The following is a 9,013-nucleotide window of genomic DNA, read 5'->3' as shown; positions in this document are numbered from 1 at the left end:
TTTGGCGGCTATTCTTTTCTCCGATTTCCATTTCATAACACGTTAGCGAATATCAAATATTTGTGGATTTAAAAAAATGAGTAGAAATTCCATTTCAATAAGTATGGTGCAGATATTAATTTGCAGAGACAAACTTTCGCGCGAATTATACTCTGATGACTAAATTTGCGAAAGGAAGATGGGTTAGAGTATTTGTGATATGAGAGTGGGTCACAGACTCGGTATCCGTCTAACATTACCACTGATATTGTGAGATAGTATCAGCGCTTTCAACGTTATCCATATCATAATACATGGAGTGAGACGTAATAGAACTCATGATTAAAATATAGTTCTCACTTGCGGAAAACCCTATAATGAAATAATAATTTAAGAAAAACTTACGTAGAGGGGTAATTCGATACATGTCATTAGACAACAAGGACAATTTATTGCATCTTCTTACCGGATCCTCAGCTGATGGGATCTATGTTTAAGAAGGTATTAATCAACGACCCTAATTTAGATCGAGGATGGTGACCACATCTTACAGCGTTTCTTTTTGTGGAAGACCATTTTGTCATATATTTAAAAAGATCAAATTAAGCCCACCATTTGAACTTTCCTGTGACCTGTATCTTTAGAAGGTCACATGCGTCGTTTTTACTCTATCTGATATTAGTCATGAAAACTGATAAAGAACATCTAGGTAAATAGTCTCCGTAAAAAAAATTTTTGTACTGAAACGTCCAGAAAGAAAATGCATAAACATTTTATATGACTTTTGTCTAAATAGTAAATTTTTTTTTATTACAAATCACCATTTTAAGAAAGTAATAATATTTTTTTTTAAAATAAATATATCTCGGATTCAACGCCGTTACGAGATGAGCTATACCCCGGAAGCAAAAGAGGGGAAAGTATACATGTGCACTTTAGCATGATAAAGAAAATGCATCAATGAATGCTTGTGCAGTAACAACAAAATTGAATTGTTGATATAGATCTATTACGAGAGAAATCTTCATTATGATATTAAGCGTATAAAGAGCCTATCTAAATCACATCATGCCACATCTAACCGATGTAATCCAGTGAGTTTGGATATAAATTATACACGACAGTTTAATTCATAGCAAAGTACCGGAATATAGATAGTGCACGAGCATTACGTAGTGCTATCATGGGTGTAAATCAGTCACGTGGTACACAAAACATAAACTGCCAAGCACGCGTGATACGTATCTATACGCTTTACATATACCTACAGTCAGCACCGGTCTAGACATTACTCGTCATTCCTGCACGTGCTACAAGCATTCCCGGCATGCTCCATGCATCTGTATGAATGACTTACATGTACTAATTGTTCACAGTACTTAGTACAATGTCTCACATACATGTGCTTTCTACTAAACAGTCATGTCAGTTATGGTGAAAAGGTCACAAACATGCCTTGATATATATGTGATTTAATGGGACATACATGGGTCACATGATATAGAATTAACAAAAGAAATTACAAGAAGGCAGAATTAATTTTTTATTGTTAATTTTATATATCACCATGTTTCTTTTATACGGGTCTTGATAAAGGAGCAGACTATCTTGTACATTCGTTAATATATATATTGTCTACACGGTTGAAATTATTTTCTTGTCCCATATTAACTGTTTGAAGTTATTATTACAGACAAACTTTTATAAGGATTTTATGGTACTCGGGTAACATACCTTTGATATTACTTTGACACATGTCACTAACACACATGGTGATCAGTACGGGACAACTTACCTTTACAATATGTGCAGTAAAAGATGTGATTAGAAGCATAATCTGGAGCTGCATCATTAATTACATATTGATACAATCAATACTATAATTTTGTTTGCTTGTTTGATATATTTACGTCCTCTTAACAGCCAGGGTCATATTAGGACGGTCTTCCATGTACATGTATGCGGTGTGTAGGAAGTGTGTTTTGGGAAACTGTGGTATATTAGTGTTGTGTCTTCTTGTACAGTGGAACTGTTGCCCATTTTTTAGTGCTATATCACTGAAGCATACCGCCGAAGACACCAAGCAATATACTCCACCGGTCACATTATACTATCAAAGAGCGAACCCGTCATCCCATTCCCATAATGCTGAGCGGTTCTGTCCCCTGGAGTGGCCGAGACACAACAAGGTCTATAAACGTGGTAGTTTCTACTCCTGCTTAGGCTAAGCAGGAGCAGAAACTACCACTTTTATAGACTTTGGTGTTTCTCGGCCACTCCATGGGACAGAACCCAGAACCTACCTCATAGGGGCGAGCGCTCAACAGAAATCAAAAGAGAGGTGGTGTCAAGGGAGACGTTAGGAAGAAGAAAGTTAGTTAGGAAGAAGAGAATAAAGTCAAATATAAACACAGATATTGATTTAATATCTTGATAATGAAAAAAAAGTTAATTGAACTGTGTGCGCATACAGAGTGAGCGTCTACTGATCCCTTCTTGGTTTGGTTTGATTAGTTTAACGTCCTATTAACAGCCATTGTCATTTAAGGACGTGCTAGGTTTGTTGGTAGAGGAAAGCCGGAGTACCCGCAGAAAAACCAACGACCAGCGGTCAGTACCTGGCAACTGCCGCACATGGGATTCGAATTCGCGATCCAGAGGTGGAGGGCATGTGGTAATATGTCGGTACATCTTAACCACTCGGCAACCGCGGCCCCTGATCCCTTCTAATACACACAATTATACTACATGTTTAATACGAGGACACTATATCTTAACTAGTTCATACCTTAGTTAGAAATTGTGTAGTAAAATTGTTTCTTTCAGCACGATTTCTCACCTGGACAAAATCTTTAAGATGCTCCATCGCTGACAAATGATATTTTTTTCACTATTAAAAACAGGAGCAGACGATTTAGTCATTTTCTTCAGTTACAAAAGTTACTTACTTCACACCATTACCACAATTGAAAACTTTGAGCTTCTTATCTTAGTTCAAGTTAAAAATATGAAAAATAATTAGGGTAAACTGATCGTGAGTCGGACACGATCGTGAGTCGGACATGGTTTTAAAATAGCTCTAGTTACGTTTCTACTTAACTTTTGGGTGCATTCCTTTCGCACTGTCTACTCATTTAATCCTAACTTTTATGCGAGTTATCTCCCTTCCTGCATCCGGTAGCTTGACCTTTTCCCCAGAAGACGGCAAAGCGGGATATTTCAAACCACGGTAAAATACTCTAATTTCTCTAGATTTTCTTTAGAAAAGTAATGTTTGAAGTTAAGTTTGTTAACGCTGTAACACCACAGAACGCACTCCATTATTTATCTTTTGTATCGTGGCCTATCAATACGGCAAAAAATGAATATTTGTTAGTAAATTCTTTGTCATTTTTTTTCTTAAATGAAAGATTTCCTACTTACTTCACACCATTACCACAATTGAAAACTTTGAGCTTCTTATCTTAGTTCAAAAAAAATATGAAAAATAATTAATTGCGTCCCGAAAAAATTCTGGGCACTATTTCCTATATGGAAGGAAGTACTGATTGCACAGGCAAAATAAATTGTTTTATATTATTTTTTGTTTTACGATTATTTACGATTATACACCAATCATTGTTCAAATGATGAATATCATTTATGCTCTGTCAGCGGTGGAGCATCTTTAAGAAAAATCGTACCATGGCATAAAGATTGAGTCGATATTTCCGGAAGTAAATGTTATAATTCGGCTAGGGGATAGGGAGCAAGTTAGTGATAAATAGTTATTAATAATTTTAGAAATGAAACATATAAATACAGACCAATCGATTAAATCAAATAAGTAAAGTATTTATATGTTATAAAAAGGTGTGCATTATCAACTCGTTTGACGATTACGTAATTAATAACTTAAGATATATGTAAAACATTTCATCAGGTTATGAAATCCACTTGTAAGTTTAATCGTAATATCACTTGGATCTTACACACTTGTAAAAGGTTTTGAAAGTGGTTTCATGATACATGGAACGATTACACACCATTTAACTATAACCGTCACTAACTGAACCTGGAAATAGTTGGAGAAAACCATCTAGCCCGGACAACCACTGTGATCTGTAAATATTAAAGTACTACCCTCACTGATGGAATAAGCAAACCATTAAACGTTCGAGGTGGTCCTCACCACTCGATAGTTCCGAAAAGAAGACGAAATTTAAATTACAGGCCTTGTGAGCATATGGACGGGAGCTGTTTCGGACCATCAGTGGGAACCCAGGAACCTATAAAGAGTACATATGAACTCTGTGTGTGATATATAATGAACGATGTCTTGACAATAAAATAAATTCTTTATCGCCCTTCGCTTATCGGTTAAATGTCAATTATATTGCCTTGGAAATAAAACAGCATGTCCAAATGTCAGCAACTTCTCCTTATAACTTAAGCTGCTGCGCATATCTGTCATACAAATGAATATGCTTGATTATTGGTTCTATTAAGCATATTATTGGAAAACTAAAATTATTGAATTATTGTTAATTTCTTACAACATTTAGTTTGTAATGTTCTTGTAAGCTTTAGAAAACAAACAAAGCAATTATTATTTCAATGAGAAAAAGCATGATTCAAAAACATCACAGGAGGCATATATACAATGTATATAAAAAGCAGTTTCAAATAACGCACAGATAAGACAAAAACAAAAGTACCAATCTAATTAATCTGAAAGTAGAACAAAACTCCTATTTAAATAGGACCAAGTGTTTCAAAAGAGTAGCCGCATTATGAATTTTATGTTACACCAGTTATTAAGGTCAAAGTCGGGTTCAATTGTAGCTTCATCTACATTATGTAGAAGTAAGCAAATTAATACAAAAAGTGTGCCATGATACAATATTCAAGTGAACAGTCGGGAAATGAAAACCGGTCTAAATAAGTTCATTGGCCTTTCAAAAGTCCTTTTACTTCATAACGATGGCCAAGTTCTGCTTACTTGTCCAGTTTTGACCATTGGAATTATGAAAAGGACCCGAGTAACTTTTGCACAGTTTTATAAATAAATTCTGAAATCGAGGCTGCGTGGGAATGTCAACATGGACATAGCCAGCAGGGAGGACGTTTTAGGATTCCTGAAATATACATTATTTTCTTCGCACGGAGAGCGATTTTGATGCGATTTAAAAAAAAAAAATTTATAAGAAATTATACCGATAAATCAACACTATTTTATCGACTTCAGTCTTCCTTTTCTCGACTATTCACTTCAGTAATGATTAACTACCTGTGGTCATTGCAATGTAAGGGAGAGATTGAGTTTTTCATTATATGAGGTAAGGGGAGACGAGATTTGAATAACATGTTCAATGAAATAAGGTCAGTGCGATAATAGTTAACTCTGTATTGACCAGTAATTACACACAGTATGGTTACATCCCACAGTTAATTGGAATTAACGTCATGTACTGTCACTAGAGTAATGAGTTCATCCCTCCTACCGAATGTTCTTTTGTAGTGATAACGATGAGGCGGCAACGACGGAAATAAATTACATCAGAATAGATGAAGGCTAAAAACAAACTAGGTCACTGCACTATAATATCGCATCACGGACACATCTGTTTAAAAATAAAATCACAAAATAAAAAAATGTCCTTGAACTGATAATTAATACAGATGCGTTGCTTGCTGCTGAGAGGTTAAATAAAACTGTTGACATTATATCATCGAGAATAATAAATGTATTATTCTAAAATTCTGACTCCACGCACGGCCATGAATTGGTATTTTGAGCAGCAAGATATATTACATATAAGGATGTCAAATTATGTAAAACCTGGAAATAATTATGCAATTTTAAGACATTACCTGAAATACATAAATACCCTTTTGATTTTTGTTTTAAAGTTTTGAATTATATACAATAATTATATAATATATAATAACAATAATATATATGTAATAGTTGTATCTATGATATAATTCGCTAGATGAAGACATAATATAGCAAGATGATAAACAATTTAAATATCTATTTACGCGAGTGGCACCAAAGAATATGGAAATAAGATTTTAAAATTCAGTAATTTTTTTATTATCCTTTAACAATATTATTGCTCTGTTATGCAAGACTGTGACAAATAAGTACAGTCCCGTAAAGAAAAATACAACGGATTGACAGCTGCTCTAATATCAAAAGGAATTTAAAATTAATATTGCTGAATACGTGTTAATTAGTGCCTATCTACATGTATCCAGCATTACTGAATGTACTCGTATTCAAAGGGAGGAAACTCGGACTTTACTGCAGTATTCGACAGCACCAATTACATGTACATTTATTTTCTGTATTTTTGGAAAGAGCACAAATAAAATAGAAAAGGCGACTAAATATGGGATTTTTCCTTGTTCTACCTGTATACTGACACTTCATATTTCACACCGCCTTTCTTCTTTTTTAAGTGATCATTGGCTCTAATTGTATGTCATCTAGCAGAGACAAACTGTTATATATATAACGACGATAGTCTTTATCCTGTTTAGCCCTACATATCCGTGGAGTTTGACGTCTGGTTCGCCAATTTGATGCCATCCAACGCCTTATCGACTGAAGACATTGAGCTGTTGGCTGGTTCATCGGGCTTAACGTCATATTACCAAATAAGGTCATTTAAAGAAAGCCCTCCTCCTTTGCAATGCGTTTTTGTGATTGTCTTTATGTTTTGGAGGCTGTGGTATATTAGTGTTATGGGCCTGCAGGTACAGAGTTAGTTGTGCCTGCTGCCCTCCGTCTGAATATACCACAGTCTCCCAAAACACGCACCTCGCACAACATACACGCAACACACCGCATACATGGGAGGCCGTCCTTACATGACCATAGCTGTTAATAGGACGTTAATTAATCAAACAAACAAACAAACAAACGTCTCTGGGTTGTAAGGTAATATCCAAGTCTATCACTAGCCCTCATCGTAAAAGGCGACTAAATTTTGGAACTTATCTTTTCTCTTCTTCCTAACTGACTTTATTCTTCCTAACGTCTCCCTTAATACCACCTCACTTTTGGCCTTCTGTTGAGCGCTTGCCTCTGTGAGGTAGGCTCTGAGTTCTGTCCCTAGCCGAGAGTTTCTACTGCTTAGCGCTCGGCATACATAAGTAGGACGTTTGGGCGACCCATTGTCAGTATGATGTGACCGGGTGGGGTGTGTTGCTTTTTGTCTTCAGTAGCATGCTTCAGTGATATAGCATTATAAATGAAGGAAAAGAGTTCCACTATACAAGAAGACACAACACGAACATACCACAGTCTTCCAAAACACGCACTAAATACACGCTACACAACGCATACATTGCAGGCCGTCCTTACATGTCCAACAAGACACCAAACAACACATTCCACTCGGTCACATTATACGTACATCGGACAATCCTGCCTTCCTATTCACTTGATACTGAGCTCTAAGCATAGGGAAGGAAATAACAATTTTATAGACTTTGGTTTGTTTCCGAAAGGGGCAGAATCCAGGGCCTTCAAGGGCGACGAAAAGCAATTATCGAAAATAAAGATTGTATAGTTGTTTAGTAGCCTTTCCCGGTATAAAGAGGCTTCAGGTACGATTCTAACGCATATAGTGGTTCTTCCATCAAATCGAATTCTCATATATTCAAATATTCTCATTACCTTTCGGTTTGTGTGGTTTATTATCAGGATTACACATCACATTTGGACTAAAAGACATAGTAATGTGTCAATAGGATTTATATACCCGACATTGCTAAGATTTACATATTTATCGACGACGTCATCATTGGCAATATTTCAAATAATAAGATAAATAAAACGAAAATGTCGAACATATTGAAATTCTTTTATAATCATGCATTTGGGTTTTTGTTATGCACACTCATTTATAACTACCTTTACTGGTGTACTTAAGTCTTACAGACTGATTTAGTCAGCAGTTCAGAATTAAAAAGCGCATTTAACGATAACATGAAATATATCAATTTTACGTGATGGAAATAATGAAAAATCTGAACCAATCACTAGGAAAAGCAGTTTGTTTGAATGCCCCATAATTATCAAAATGCCAAGTAGTTAGTCAAATTAAATGGAAATACCTACTTGTTTATGAAGCACACACAACAGGGTATATTTCATTTTGTTTCACTATAATACTGCAGTGGTAACATTCTTTCCCAGTGTTGTAAGGGGCATAACTCCGCTGTACTATAATGATGTATCAGTTTATGTTTCTAGGAACTAAAACTCATCCTTCACAAAGAAGTGTTAGATTTGTTAGGGGCGCTTACTCTGAAATAGTAAACTGTTTCGTGTCAAGTCAATCTAATGTACCTGTTAGCAGCTCTATTTATATGATGTACCTTTCCGTTGTTGATTAGTTTTTAATATGTTAATAGCACGAATTTTAAGGCTGGAGTATATAAATTTACTAAGTTTGCTGATGTGAAAAAGGGAAACTTTATTAAAAGTAAATATGATACGAATGATCCCAATAGCTTAGATCTCTGTGTAATTACTACATAAAGAATCGATGTTTAATGCTTCTTGTGTAAAGAGGAAAAAAACCCTATAAATCTAAAAACACTAATAAATCCTTATCGAAATAGTATAAGACTTATGACATGATCTTTTCATTGATATTTGAAAGTCCAAATAGATATTGATGGACGGCATTACCTGTCTATGACCTGCCGTGTATGTGAAATGTCTGTGTTGTGGAAATAATGATATAATAGCACATCCATCGACTTAAACTATTTTACCTATTGCTTGTGTCTAGTGTTTAAATGTTGATCTCTCGCTCTTGTTTTGTCTTGCAACTTTGTGTTTTGGATCCAACCTCCCAAAAGATATTAACTCAGCGTTCAGCATACGAGGAGTAGGACGACTGGTTCGTTGTCAATGTAATGTAACCGGAAGGCTTGCGTTGCTTGGTGTCTTCGGCATCATGCGTCTGTAATATAGCCCTATAAAAAGGGCAAGAGTTAATAGTTCTATTCCCGGAATAAACATTCCATATTC

The sequence above is a fragment of the Argopecten irradians genome, chromosome 5 (assembly GCF_041381155.1).
Source record: "Argopecten irradians isolate NY chromosome 5, Ai_NY, whole genome shotgun sequence".
In the NCBI taxonomy this organism is placed as follows: domain Eukaryota; kingdom Metazoa; phylum Mollusca; class Bivalvia; order Pectinida; family Pectinidae; genus Argopecten; species Argopecten irradians.
The sequence above is the reverse complement of the archived record's forward strand: the minus strand, read 5'-3'. Positions refer to the sequence as shown.